This window comes from Amblyomma americanum, unplaced genomic scaffold, assembly GCF_052857255.1.
Source record: "Amblyomma americanum isolate KBUSLIRL-KWMA unplaced genomic scaffold, ASM5285725v1 scaffold_90, whole genome shotgun sequence".
In the NCBI taxonomy this organism is placed as follows: domain Eukaryota; kingdom Metazoa; phylum Arthropoda; class Arachnida; order Ixodida; family Ixodidae; genus Amblyomma; species Amblyomma americanum.
This window is the reverse complement of record NW_027526562.1, coordinates 361,522-375,370: the sequence shown is the minus strand read 5'-3', so window position 1 is coordinate 375,370 and position 13,849 is coordinate 361,522. Positions and strand designations below refer to the sequence as shown.

The 13,849-nt window shown below is 43.1% G+C and overlaps 1 long non-coding RNA gene across 4 annotated transcripts; it reads right to left on the bottom strand.

The window, feature by feature from the left end:
• Positions 1–763: 763 nt before the first annotated feature.
• On the bottom strand, positions 764–12,743 carry LOC144112401 (uncharacterized). Of its 4 annotated transcripts, none has more exons than XR_013310243.1 (6): positions 12,412–12,743; positions 11,391–11,470; positions 10,449–10,646; positions 8,420–8,638; positions 7,451–7,528; positions 764–883 (listed from the first exon to the last, which is right to left on the bottom strand). It is a non-coding gene; the product is annotated as an uncharacterized LOC144112401 (long non-coding RNA). The 4 variants fall into 4 exon arrangements; XR_013310244.1 differs by having other exon boundaries at positions 8,420–8,582; XR_013310245.1 differs by having other exon boundaries at positions 11,400–11,470.
• Between the last annotated feature and the right edge of the window lie 1,106 nt (positions 12,744–13,849).

Sequence of the window (13,849 nt, the reverse complement as noted above, 5' to 3'; positions counted from 1 at the left end):
CTGCGCAATTCCCTGTCGGAAAAATACTCTACTGGGCATGCTGGAACCCGTCGCCCGACATGATGGTGGATTATGGTGATGGGCAATGGCCGGTGCCCACCATACTGGTGGGTAGTGGGTGCCCACATATTGCTGGGTGGTGGGTATCATGTTGGGTGCCCTGCATAGTGCTGGGTACTGGTGGGTGCCTGGTAATGCACTGTTGACTGCCCAGCATAGTGGCGGGTGCTCGTGTTTGCCGGGTAACATGTTGGGCACTGTTGGGTGGCCAGCATAATACCAAGTACTGGTAGGTGCCAGGTATTATGGCTGTCATTGCTGAGTGCCTGGCATAGTACAATGTATAATGCCGTGCATTGCTCAGGTGCAGCTATTATGCCAGGCATAAACAAAATATTGAGTGATGGCCATAATGAGCAGGCTGGGTAGCACGATGACTGGCATACGCATGGTACTACAGCTTTATACTGTGGCTCGGCATGCTCGACGTCAGAAATTTGATGAACCAGCATGTGGAATGGGACTCAGTAAAATATTACAGATACCGGATATAATTATAATGAGAGATGCTGTCAAAACTCTATATGATGCATTAAACTAAGATTAAGGAGCACATTCACTGCATGATAAACAATAAACTGATGCACTGCAACCTGCAGAGCATAAATTATGGTGATGTAAAAGGAAAAATATGGCTGTCTGCTTGGCCTGTTTGCAAACAGAGAAATACAACCTGCTACCATGACAGGTTTATTTGTCTGCAGGGCTTGTACAGCACAGCCACTGGCTTACATAGAGCTGCTCAACAATACTTGTGCACTCTTGCACAGCAACGCTCCTGGGACAGCATGGTGTGGAAAGGTCATCGATGTCTTGCCCAAGTCTGTAAAAAGGAATGAGGATGATCACATACAGGAATGGCAGCAGTACAAAAGTATTCTTGCCCCGTTATGAATCCTGGCTGCAATTCAGTAAACTATACCAAGAAGTCATTCCCTCATACAACCTCCGCAGTTAAGATGGGCATGTACTAATTAAGAATGCACTGAGAACACTGTATAATTTTTGTTCCATGCAAAAACTGAGTCACGGACTTTGTGGTGCTTTCTGTCTATGTTAATTGCGTTTATTTCACAGACAACTGAATTTAAAAATGGGACATTTTTTCCCACTACTCAGTTTCCATTTGTGACATCAAGACCAAAAAAGACTCTTGTGATCACTGTTTTGAAGTGAATAGTGGTGCAGCGTACCTTCAAGCATATGCCCACAATAACTGCCATGAGAGCACCACTTTGCTTGTGAAAACGACCACTGGTAGTGGTACCTGCATTTTATTAGACACTGGCTTCAAAACCTCTTTTCAGTGAAAGTAGGTCCTTTCAAATTAGAACGCAGGAATTTATCAATACAGGCCATCATCATCATCAGCCTGACTACACCCACTGCTGGGCAAAGGCCTCCCCATGTCTCTCCAATTAACCCTGTCCTTTGCCAGCTGCACCCACCGTATGCCTGCAAGCTTCTTAATTTTATCCGCCCACCTAACTTTCGGCCGCCCCCTGCTACACTTGCCTTCTCTTCGAATCCGCTCCGTTGCCCTACAAACATTTATTTATTGATTTGTTTATGCTACCCCTAAATTCCCTCCACAGGAGCAGATGGGATACTTTTTAATATTACATTAAACACAGGAAAGATTAATAAACAAAATAAGCATAGCCAAAGGCAAGCAGGCCGCTACTCATAACTATTTGTACATAGCACAAAAATATGGATACCCTTTTCATCCAACCATTCCTACTTGATCAAAATACAAAAATATGATTTCAAGTCAGTTTTCAAATGGAACACTTGTCACAAAAAAAAAATTCCCTGCGAAGAGGTAAATATTCAAACAATAAATAGGAAAGCAACATGAAAATACGTGGTTACCTTTAAGAATCTTTTGCTGCAGCGCATGCTTAAGTCTAACTAAGCGTAGCTCTGGTACTGTACATAGAATATGAAAAATTTGATCAGGAAATCATTTATTTTTGGTTTAATTACCATGTAAGTATTCTACTTACGCACTATAAAATGCATTCAACCATTAGCTCCTTAGCTTGAGCAAAGGTATACACCAGTTAAGATGGCAAAATGGACTAGTTGGTAAGAATTCATACCAATGTAAAACAGCGCAAAAAGCATTAACACCAAGAGAACGTAAACCCAGTCCTGACTCGCAGTTTAATACACAACAGAAACTTAATTACAGCCTCAAGATATTCAACGCGGGAAGGCGCGCAATCCAAAAAGGCCGCAACAGGACACACGTTCGCCATCACTGCCGCGCCAAAAATGCAGATTCCTTATAAAAGTGAATGGAGAGACCGCTGATGCAATCACCTCCATTTCTTCAGATATGAAAGCCTTCTGACACTTCCCACATTAACTGATCCCAGTGAAGGAATATGAAAGAATAAAAATCTTAGTCCTATGCAACAAAATGTTTCTTTCATCCTTTCAACTGTGCCATTCACAGGAGGCACAGTGTGCTGACAGCGCACCGTGAGCCTGTGAGCATGCCAGCGTAACAAGATAAAAAATTTTCTTCCTGCTGCCCGCTGACACCATGGCGTCTGACTGATATAATACTGACCACACAACATTAGCACCTATGGCAACAACAATGGCAGGTAGCCTGTCTTGTCCCTGACACAGAACTGAAGCGGTATGCAATCTTCCTAGGTGTGAGAAACCACACATACTTTTACCTCAGACTCACATTGCCAAGGCCATGAGATAGCTTATTAAGGTAGTATGACAGCAACCTTGTGCCCTACTGGCCTATCCTGAGCTGGTGTCTTCACTTGGCCTTGTATCAAACCTGCACACACATATACAACCAAATCTTGCGAATAGCTGGCTATTGCTAATATTTTAGACTGAATGGCAATACCATATGATGGTGGCAAAATCTACTGAGCATTGACTTGAAGTACAAGACATCACTCTTCACCAACTTTGAATATGTCAACAAGAAACTCAGGATAGGCACTTTTGTCCTTGGGTAGTAAGCCTACGAAACATGCCATGCTTTCCCCTCCATAACAGCATCAAGGAACTGCAGTCCTTCGTCTGGCACTTTAACACTGAACTCCAATCCCATGCTTTCCTTTTTGAAGGCCTTACAAACATGAAGTAGTTGTAACTAAACACTTGTAAGGCAAGGCCTTGCAAACTGCGCTAAATGTTTTAGTCCACACACACACAAAAAATATTACTGAGGACAGGAGCCACACCTGAGCCTGCCCAAACTTCTTTCTTCCACACATAAAGGCCCTTCTGTTCCCTTACAATGAATCAAGGTGAAATTGCAAAACCTTGGAGACTGCATAAACAAAAATACCACAGTTGTGGACAGACGAGCTTTTGCACGAAGAAAAAGAAAGAAAGGAGCTTGCATGTGTTCAAGAGTGGTTCCTATCGCGAGTGATATTTCCCTTGCTTGTGTAGACGAAAACATTGAGCACAGTTTTAAAGGCTTCGCTTTGCAGGTGTTTAGGTACACTTCGTGTTTGTAAGTTCTGCCAGCTAGCCTAGAGCCATAGTTGCAATGCTGCAGGTTGTCAATGAGCAAGGCTGGGGATTAGATTTCAGTGCTGAAGCACCACATGAAGGGATTCTGTAGATCCTTGATGTATGGCCTTTGTCAAAAATTACAGCCTAAAGAGTTTGCTTGCAAGCTGCATAACGAGGCCCTTGTAACAACCTGGGAAGCCTTAGATTACAGTGGTGTGATGAGAGCTCCTCTTACCTTCATGAGGTCCAGAAAGCTGGTGATAGGTAACAAGACACGCACCATGGCCGAGAAGCAAACTTCTTGGACTCAAAATTTTTCACAAAGGGTGCATGTATGCAGGTGACACCAAAACACATTTGCTGGGTGTATCACCCAAGGTCAAACAAAAAGCAAACTTGTTTTGAGCTTTGTGGCAGCATATTCAAAGGAGGTAAAGAGGGGTATGGTAGTCTCATGTTTGAAGTCAGTGCCCATGAGGCCTTGCCACTGTCAGACTACCTCTAGCTTTGGCCTTCAGCATTTTAGGTCTCTTTATGAAGCCGGCAAGCTCGCACCTGTTACCGCGTTGTGCCATGTGTGGACAGCAGAGGGAAAAGGATGAAAGTAAAAAAAACAGCTTAAGCCTTTGTTCCATAGCGCTGAGATTTTAATCTTTCATCTGGACCAGTAACGTGGGAAGTGTGGACAATGTTTCATATAAGCAGAGGTGGGGATTACTGCATCAGCTTTGTCTCTGTTTACTTGTATGATAAAGGAATCTGCATGTCTGACTTGTAATGTCAGTGAACACATGTCCAGTTGTGGCCTTTTGGTTTGCGTGCGTGTTTTTTCCACGGCCTGTTTTTTGGCACAGTGATTTCTACAAAAAAGCACAATTCTGAAATGTTGTATGGAGCAGAAAACATCAACTTGACATATTTTGCCACCATGTATTCTAGAATCTTGCCAATACTCTCCTAAGGGGCACAAACATGGAAGGTAACGAAAAGTGTTCAGATTAAGTTTAGGACAATGCAGTGAGCTATGGAAAGAAAAACGATAGGTGTAACATTTAAGAAACCTGAAGCAGGCAGAACGGTGAGGGAACAACTACTTTCTAAGTTGCCTGGCAGACAAAGAAGCCAAAAAAATGTTTCAGCGATTAGAAACCACAAGCAGTCAGAAAAAAAAATTCCTAATTTCAGTAAAGCAGCTTTTTGTGCCATATTCAGCTGTGAATTCATTGTGAGGTGATACTAGTAAAAATATGAAAGGTAGTAAGCTGCACATTACCATTGAATGCAATTTATTCTGGAGAGTGATTGAAGTAATTTTTGTATTATGCAAGAAAACAGTGTTGAAAGCTGAGCACCGATGCCAAACCTCAACGTTGCTCTGTGCCTGCTCTTTACTGCAATGCTCACTAGAGCCGGTTGCAAACCATATCTAAGCAGTGCTGCAAGGTGCTCCAAATGGATGTTCCTATGTTTGTGGGTTGAAAGGCCTGGTGGCGTGTTCATCCATGTTTCAACACTTGAAACAATTGGGTCACTGATTACGATGTAATTCTAGCATGCACAGTTGAAGTACCACTGGCTGTTTCACACGTAGAGAGAAACTGGGAGTGCGACACCACCACGCTTTGAGAACCGCTGCTGCCAAGAGCCGGCTAGAATGGGTGCATATTTATTGTTCATGTACTTTTGCCATCAATTCTCCCCAGCTGTCGGCAGCTGTGCTTTGCGAAGCACGGCAGCCATCCACTCCCAGTTTTCCCTTAAGTGTGAAAGAGCCTGCACATGAAGACGATGTTATGAAACACTACTGTTCTTTCCAAGGTGCTCTTTTAAACCACTTAGTGAGTTCAATTTGTTTTTCTTGAATGACTTCAAGGAAGCAAAAGACAGCCATCATTTCATAGCGCTTCTTGCATCCGCGCAATGAGGAGCGTGGCTGCAGTGGTCTTTGGTCCGCATCTACAGTTACCACGAGGGTTGACTTGATGCTTCTGCTATGTGGCCATTTAATTTTTATTTTCTGTAACCGTGCCCTTGAGTAGACCTCTGTACTCCAGAAGCTGAAAGCATTCACGCCCATCACACCACCTGCAGCACTGCTTAAACCTACACTTGCAGCTGGCTCCAGCATGCACTGTACTGAAGAGCAGGCAGGGAGCAATACCACAGTAGGGCATTGATGCTGAACTTGCAAAATGATGCTTTTTTAGAACAAATATTACTCGAAATAAAGTTGTGATAATAAATGCGACTGAATGTTACTGTGCAGCTTACTACCTTTCTTATGCTTACCAGGACCACATCACTATGCAATTGACAGCTGAATATGCCGCAGAAAGCTACTTTTCTCCAATGTAGAATTTTTTCTGGCACGGCTTAGGTTTTCTCATTGCTGAAACGTTTTATAGGCTGCCTTGCCATTCATACAACTTCTGTGAGACCATAAAATTTGGTAAATAATTTCGAAAACGGATAGCTTTCCACCTTTTTCAGATTAAAAATAAAGAAATATGAAACAAATTAATTTCAAATTTTTGTAAGTGAAAGCATAATGTCTAGTCTAAAAAAATTGATAGTTATGCGTTCTTTATTCAGCCAAATGAAAAGTGATAGTGCATGCATGTGGTACTTCAGATATCTTTGGCACATTTTCCTTTCCACTGTGCAGAAAACATAACATCATGCACCTGCATAGTGCTTCACATGTTTATTATGTGCATGAGTGCACGTCTGTGCGAGTGCATACTAAAAATACAAAAAACACTGCAATTTCATAATGCCCGCTGCCAGCCCAAAGTAGCTGATTCGATGGTTGAATTGAGAAAGAAGCTGCTTCACCAGCCGCATAGCAAGCATACGCACCATGAATGCAGTTCTGAGCTTTGCAGTTCTGATCTTGCTGTATACAATGGCTACACACAGCCAGAGTGCACAGAATGCACAGCGAAAGCTGCAGCGCTGATGTTTGCTGCTAACCTTTCTTTCAGTTATCACTGTTGCTCTTTTAACGAGACCCTTCGCACTGTTGGCAATGCTCGCCATGCTGCCTTCTTCGCATTTCGACGGTAATGGCCCCATATGGCGATATAGCGTTCCTCCAGAAAGCTCACGCGTACGCCACTTGCTATCTCGCCTCAAATCTACAATGGGCGTTGCCACGTGTTTCTCGCTTTTTTTACATATATATCTATAAGTGTTGTTTTCTTGTTAAAATGACATAGGTGCTTTCATGTGATCCTACCTTACCAGTCTAGCCTGACTTAGTACTTCCCTTTAGTGCCCCTTTAAGATGGGGCCACAGCAAAAATTTTTTTGGCAAAAACAAGCTGGGATAATGATTCTTATAGTAATAGAATAAACTATAAGCATTTTTTAAAGGAAATCAAAGATGCTCGAACAAAATCTGGGTCAGATGGCTTGGAATGACCCAATTTCACGTTTAAAAACTAAAGTACACCATCACAAAGTTATTCAGTCTAGTCACATGTCAGCTGCACAAAAAACATGCACTGACGTCTCATCAACCGGTGTCTGCTGAAATTGCTATTTTTGTGTCGTGCACCCAGATATCTCATCCAATCCACTACATACATCATGATACTTATGTGAGCACAGTTATCAGTTGAGTTATAGGCAGCACCTTTCCCACAGAATGATGTATGAAGTCTTCAGCATACTTTTCTGTGAATACATCACAGTGAAGAGATAAGGAAAGGCAGCTGCTCTACTAACACAAAAATACATAAATTATCATGCACCACAGGTCTTTTCTCCTCCAACTGCACCAACAACCCAAAGTGTCATTAAAAACTTTAGGTGCTCTTTGAATGACACGAGAAAGTTTTACTGGCTGAAATGAAACAAAGTTAGGGTATTAGTGAGGCCACACCTGGATGTGCAGGTAAAGCAGTCAGACCCCATGACATGGCACTGCTGTGCAACAAGCAGGCAGTGATATTCTTGCTCTCTGCAGTAAAAAAATGAGATGAGAACATCATCATAAGAATCAGAAGCATTCAAGGCAAATAAAAAAAACTATAGACACTATACCACATACAAGATGGTTTTGGGGTGGTTGGTTCAGCATTTTCCCAAACAGCGCTCGAAGAGACAGACAGAAGGATGAGAAGCACTACACACATTGCGCTGAATTAACAGAAGAATTTTATTCATTAAGCATTACAATATGCACAGTGCAGAAAAAAGAGCCAACAATCAGTCCCGTCACATGCTCCATCATTATTCTCATCTTTCCCCTTCCAGAAATACTTTTTGTTTCACTAGAAGCGATAGCAATGCACTGCTCATGCATGTGTCTTTATAATCAAAGATTATATGCACTACAGTGATAGTTGAATGAAACCGAGATGAAAAAGCACAGAAAATTACTGAGCGTAAAACAATGTTTGATTATAAAGACACATGCATAAGTAGCACCTCCCTATCACTACTAGCAGAAGAGGCATTTTTGGAAGAGGGAAGATGAGGGTAATGATGGAACGTGACAGGACTGATTGTTGACTGTTTTATCTGCATTGAATATATAGAAATGGTTCATGAATAAAATTTAGTTGCCAGTTCAACAGCGTGTGCGTCATCATTCTGTCCACATCTTCCAGCACTGCTCAGAATAATATATACAAAAGCTGAAGTACATCCAGCACAAGAGGTTTTCCTCTTGGGTTGGCCCATACAAAAACTGCAGCTTTTTTTTGCTTTTCATCACAACATTCAACACACTGACCACTCTCGCTATGCCAGGTAGCCTGCAGACTGCCTTTAACCTTTTATAAGGTGCAAGCTGCATGCATGTCTCACCATGGCCGGTCTCAAGGGGAACGTGTGCTCTATTTCTTACCGCCCTTGCAAAAGGGTCTGTTTCTGCCTCTTGCCACATCATGGTGAGGTTGCCACTGCCCCACCGTTGCATCCGCCATTCACGAGGGAGGAGAAGGTGCGTTCGCTCCCAGTTTCGTCCACGTCATTGGTAACCATCAGGCCCTTATGTTTCATCCTTTGCACTGTATGCAAATACTGTGAATCAGACCCCTTTCCTTTGTTTTTCCATGTGAGAAATCTGAAACAAATTAATGTTTGTGCATGCTTGCCTTCATTCAGTCCGACTGTGCATGATAGCATGTATTCTTCAAGCACAAATGTCAACCGTTCTACCCTTTACATTTCACAAAAAGTCAAGACTCTCAGCCTTTGTAGTTCGTCTTCTGGCAGGTCTGCATCAGAGTGCAGGATGATGTGCCATGTGGAGCATTAGCATGGCAATTTTCAAAGTGTAAAGAATTCTGCAACATTAATATACCTCCTGAAATTTCAAGCACAGCTTTTTTAGCTTTGCACGACAGTGGCATTAGCGAGAATTCATGCTGCACCCCAGCAAAGTGCATCATATAATTCGTGAATGGAATGGGCACTGAAAAACCCCAACACTGGCCACAGGAGCGCAGTGCGATGACAGCACGTTGCACACACGTAACGTCCAAGAGGCATAGATCTGCTCCTCTTGGAAAGGCATTTTGAAGTTTGCCGGTGTCTCACGACCGTCCATTCCCCCAGATGACAATGCATAAATTAGTTGTTGAAAATAACTGCCAGCAATTCAAAGTTCGGAACTGCGCTTTGAATAAATCAGCCTTCACTAGCGAACAGACTTATCTTAGAGGCAATGACAGCCAGTGTGACACAGTGTATTCTCGCATTTGTACAGCCTCCTCATCGCTTTTCATAAACCTTCCAAGAACATGAACTTTCCTCATATCATTAAGGAAATGAAGATACACCCAAAACGGTTATTCTTCTCAACCTAGCATAGGTAACTTAAAGCACACTGCAATGTTTTATGTTAGCTGGCTTAGCTTACAATGTAAGGAGCTGAAATTAAGGTTTGTGATGCTGAAATGTTAATAAGTTCCTGAATTTAAAAAAAAATAGAGGGCAGTGAACATTCAACCGCACGCATGGCTGGCCATAATCTCAGCCCTTCTTTTATAAAAATGTTTAAATGAAATATTTTATTGGTAGCTTCTTCAGGGTATGCTGCAAGTTAAATGTATACCTTGACAGCCAAATAGGGTGCTCTTTATTATAGCTAAAACAATTCATCGGACATAATTTCTGAAATTGCAATACTCAGTACGCATCACTATCTGTGCCAGCACACACAACTTGTACTGTTGCTTTCTGGTGACGTTAGGCAGATAAGAATGCCTACAAGCAAACTTGTGCTCAACCCGAAAACTGCTCATTGGGAAAACTCATGTCCTCAAACATCTAGCAGTTCGGAGGCAGCAATAACACCAACATTACAATTTTTCCTGATACTTGCTAACACATTAGTCATTAGTATTCCTTCAAGGTATCGATACAGGTCTCTCTCGTTTAAGGAAGTATATGGGGGGAAAAATAGTTCAGGACACGTGAAAAGTGATATCAGCGTAACTAAGTATTATATACATTGCCCCGCAATATTTATTTGACAGTCAAATGTTAGTGTATGTGAGTCTGACTACACTCTACAAGTATCGTCTCAAGCCAGCAGCCAATAATGGCGGTACAGGATTTACCACTCGCACGTAGCGGACACTTTTGCCCCCAATGGTACATTTTTATGAGGTGAGCTCAAAACTTTCACTATCTGAGTTTTCCTTCTCTTTCCCTTACCATTAAGCATCATTTAATCATGGACCATGAGACATGCAAGAAAATCATCAGAGTACTTCCTTCTGGATGAGAAATGAGAGAGTGATTCCTGCTTTTAAATATTTTCACCGAGCACATTTTGTGATGAATCTGTGCACATGTGGGCTGCACTGAAGACGTGCACGCTCAGCATTCTTTGTTGTTTTTTTTTTTAATTTCAGTGCTGCACTCACCATGAATCAACGGCCGACAGCGCGAACCAGGTGAATGCCACCCACCACTGCAGATGCAGGCAGGGAGCAAGCGGTCGGGTCTTCACGCCTCTAGCAACAGCAGACAGAGTAACCTCTGGAGAAAAGCTCCCATTGCTTCTGCGGTGATTGTAGAGGCCGCAGGAAAGAGTGAAGCAGTCCCCTTGACACCAGCTTGGTCTGATATGCATACAAATGGTAAAAGTGCATTCAGAATGGTTCTGGAAATACAATGAGATCATTTTAAAGCCGTTTTGACCCCACGTTTTGTAGAAAAATGGTGAACACATTTGCACCAATGACTTCGTTTTTTAAAAAACCTCAAATGCGGTGCCTATGTTTTATCTACCTATAAGAACACTTGTAATATATTTGAAGATTGCTTCGAGGCAGTTTACTGATGGAAAAGGCTGAAAAGGTCAACAATGTTTCCAAATTCATTTTCCCACCAGTGAGGGCCACATCAAACTGAACACCTGTAACCCTTATTGCCGTACTTCATGTCCACTCCTCATGTAATAGTACCCTGTAATGGGGCCTTTGAGTATGAATATATAAATAACTAAGTAAATACCGATGCTTGAAAATACACACAGAACACCAGGGGGACCATTACCAAAAACGAAAAACATTCTGAGTGGTTTGTTTTCTTGTTAGGCAGTAATGAGCATGCAAAATATGTTATGTAGATGTATCATATAAGTTTGCTGGCACTTGAAGCAAAAGGAACGCGAATCCCCAAATTCTAGAAAGGATTAAACATTTTTCACATACTGTAATGGCTGAAATGCAATTCGTTTAAACCAGCATGATTATCCAATGTGTACTGAAATCCAAAAGCTTATTTAAATGCTGTCCTGAAACAAGCCATAAAATAACACTATGTCGGAATTCACACGCTCCTTTTCATTCCATACAACTCACAAAGTTTACTTTTACGAGGAGGCAAGATCCGTGCTGTAGGCTCCAAACTGGATGCAGACGAGCCACATGCAGACATCCACCTGCGAAAACTCGTTATTAGAGAGCATAGTGATATAAGAAATGAAAGAATGTGTCACAACATTGATTCCCATCAGTTATGAATAGAGAAAAAGAGAAAACTAGGATATTTAATGGAATCAGCTCCCCTAAAATTGCAGTCTGTCAACACAAGTACTTCTGTTATCATGACAACTGCCAAAACCTGTTAAAGCACCAAGTAAACCCCAGAATAATAAAGGTAGCATATACAAAATGTGAGTATATGTGAAAGGATTCTGCAGGCACTAATTACGCATTGTAGAATGCAACAGACATGATGCCCTTTATATTCCAACCATGATGAAAATTTACAGGAGCAAAAAGACGCCGAAACACAAAAAGCTTAACAAATGAGTGTTCAATTTTTAACAGTGATTAGCAAATGGTAGACAGACTTGCGCTGAAGCTTCTCCACATACTAAAAGCCAGTAAATAGAAGCCCGTTCCTGTATTTTATGGCATTCTTTTAATGAAAAGAATCACACAGGCGAACTGGATGGACATGCTCCGAATGGTAATGCATCTTTTCAGCTAATGATAAGGATTGCAAGCGAATAACTGGCCGAGTTGCACAATCGCAGCATTTGAAAGCTGGCATGCAAGTACTCTCGTTGCCGCTTACTTTTGCACTAACTGAGAAATTTTACATTGTTCTTAATAGGCGCACAAAATTTTCCGTTCAACGGATTCGCAACAGGCACGTAGCATATATTATAATCGGCGACAGCTTTCTGTGGCTGCGAAGCAGAAAATACGAGCGCGAAACGTCGGCTCTCACAAGCGCGCTGCACGCGCGCGCTCACGAACCAACGACGCAGGCTTGTGAGCCGGCGGTGAGAGCTCGTAGCTTCCGCTGCATAGTCACTCCTTCAGAGGCAACTTCACAGAAAGCTGCGTCCGAGTCTAGACAGAACATTCTTACCTTGAAAACTAAGTTCGTGACGAAGTCACCGGCACCGAACCATTGGCGCAGACATTGGCACAAGACCTGCTACACAATGAGCACATTCTATCACATAAGAAGCACAGTAACAACGTCCATGCACTGCGATTTAAACACTGAGACTGTGCACCGACTTCTTTGCGACGACCTAGAACAAAAGGGACACTGATTGGAAGAAGCTTCGTCGGCTGCCACTGACCCTGTTTGACACGTACGGCGCGTTTACAGCGGTACGCGAAACTACACTCTTCTGTGGTTACATACGTGCACGAGTCACACTACAATGCAGGACGGTACTGCACAAAACACTGAAAACCCGTCCTCGCTATACACGATTTCAGTTTCGATACCTGGGGGCTGCCATATTGCTAGACCCCAGCGCCGCGTAGCGGCGTTGCCGTTACGGGCTGTTACTTTTGGCTTGGGCTGCTCGGGCTGCGTTGCGTCTCAGCGGGTTTTGGAGTGCAGCTCATCGTTCTGCCGGCACCCGCTCGCAAAATAAATCTGCCGAAACGTAGCAGTGGTGAGCTTGAAGCCGTATACGTGTGCATTTTGAAAGGCGCAAGCGGCTGGAAGCGCTGGTGGTCAAGGCAACCAACCGCCCGTTATTGCATCGACGGAGCAAACGATCACGATAGGTGAGTGTCTGTGCTACTTACTACTAAAATAATGAATAACCGTAGTAAACAAATAAATATCGTTTTTTAACGGCTGCGTAGCGTGTTACAGTCTTTGTAAGTTACCGCGGGCCACCTGACATTCAGCGGAATGAAGGGCCGGCAGTCCGCTGACTGCGGAGTCGTCGATCTGCGCTGCCTTCTACCACCGATGGGCTGGCGTTCCGAAATTACTCGCGAGGGCTCCGACAATCCCGCACAGTTCGTCTTTGGCCGCATCTGACGTGTACCGTACGTTCTACTACATGTAAATCCTTCGAATTAGCTTCGTCAGTACGCGTGCTCTTTCCCGTTGTCGGCCGCGTCCCACATAGCCACACCACTGCAATGTGGAACTCGCTCGATGCGTCACGAAACAGAAAGTTGGAAAGAACGAGATTGGTATACCCTTCACGCCTCGTACGTAGGCTGCACGAGAGCACGCAGCCGTGAGAGCGCAATTTGATTATGTGCGAGGCAGTGTTAGTTGATAGTCTGCCCAGTTGCCGAAATATGTGTAAGGTCGCCAACTCCTGTTGCGTCAGAGTATTTTGCGTAACTATATGTGCTTTGCGATCGGACTTGTGTGCCTTGTATTCGGGCAGTTAACCAGCAATATCGCATCTGTTTTGCACTGCTCAAATTTCAAGAAGGCAGAAGCAACTGTGGGATCCATATTATGGCAGCACTACAGTGAACTCATGATCGTACATATCTCCTTAAGAGCTGTAGCGCCCAATGCACTTTTGCTGGCCTTTGGA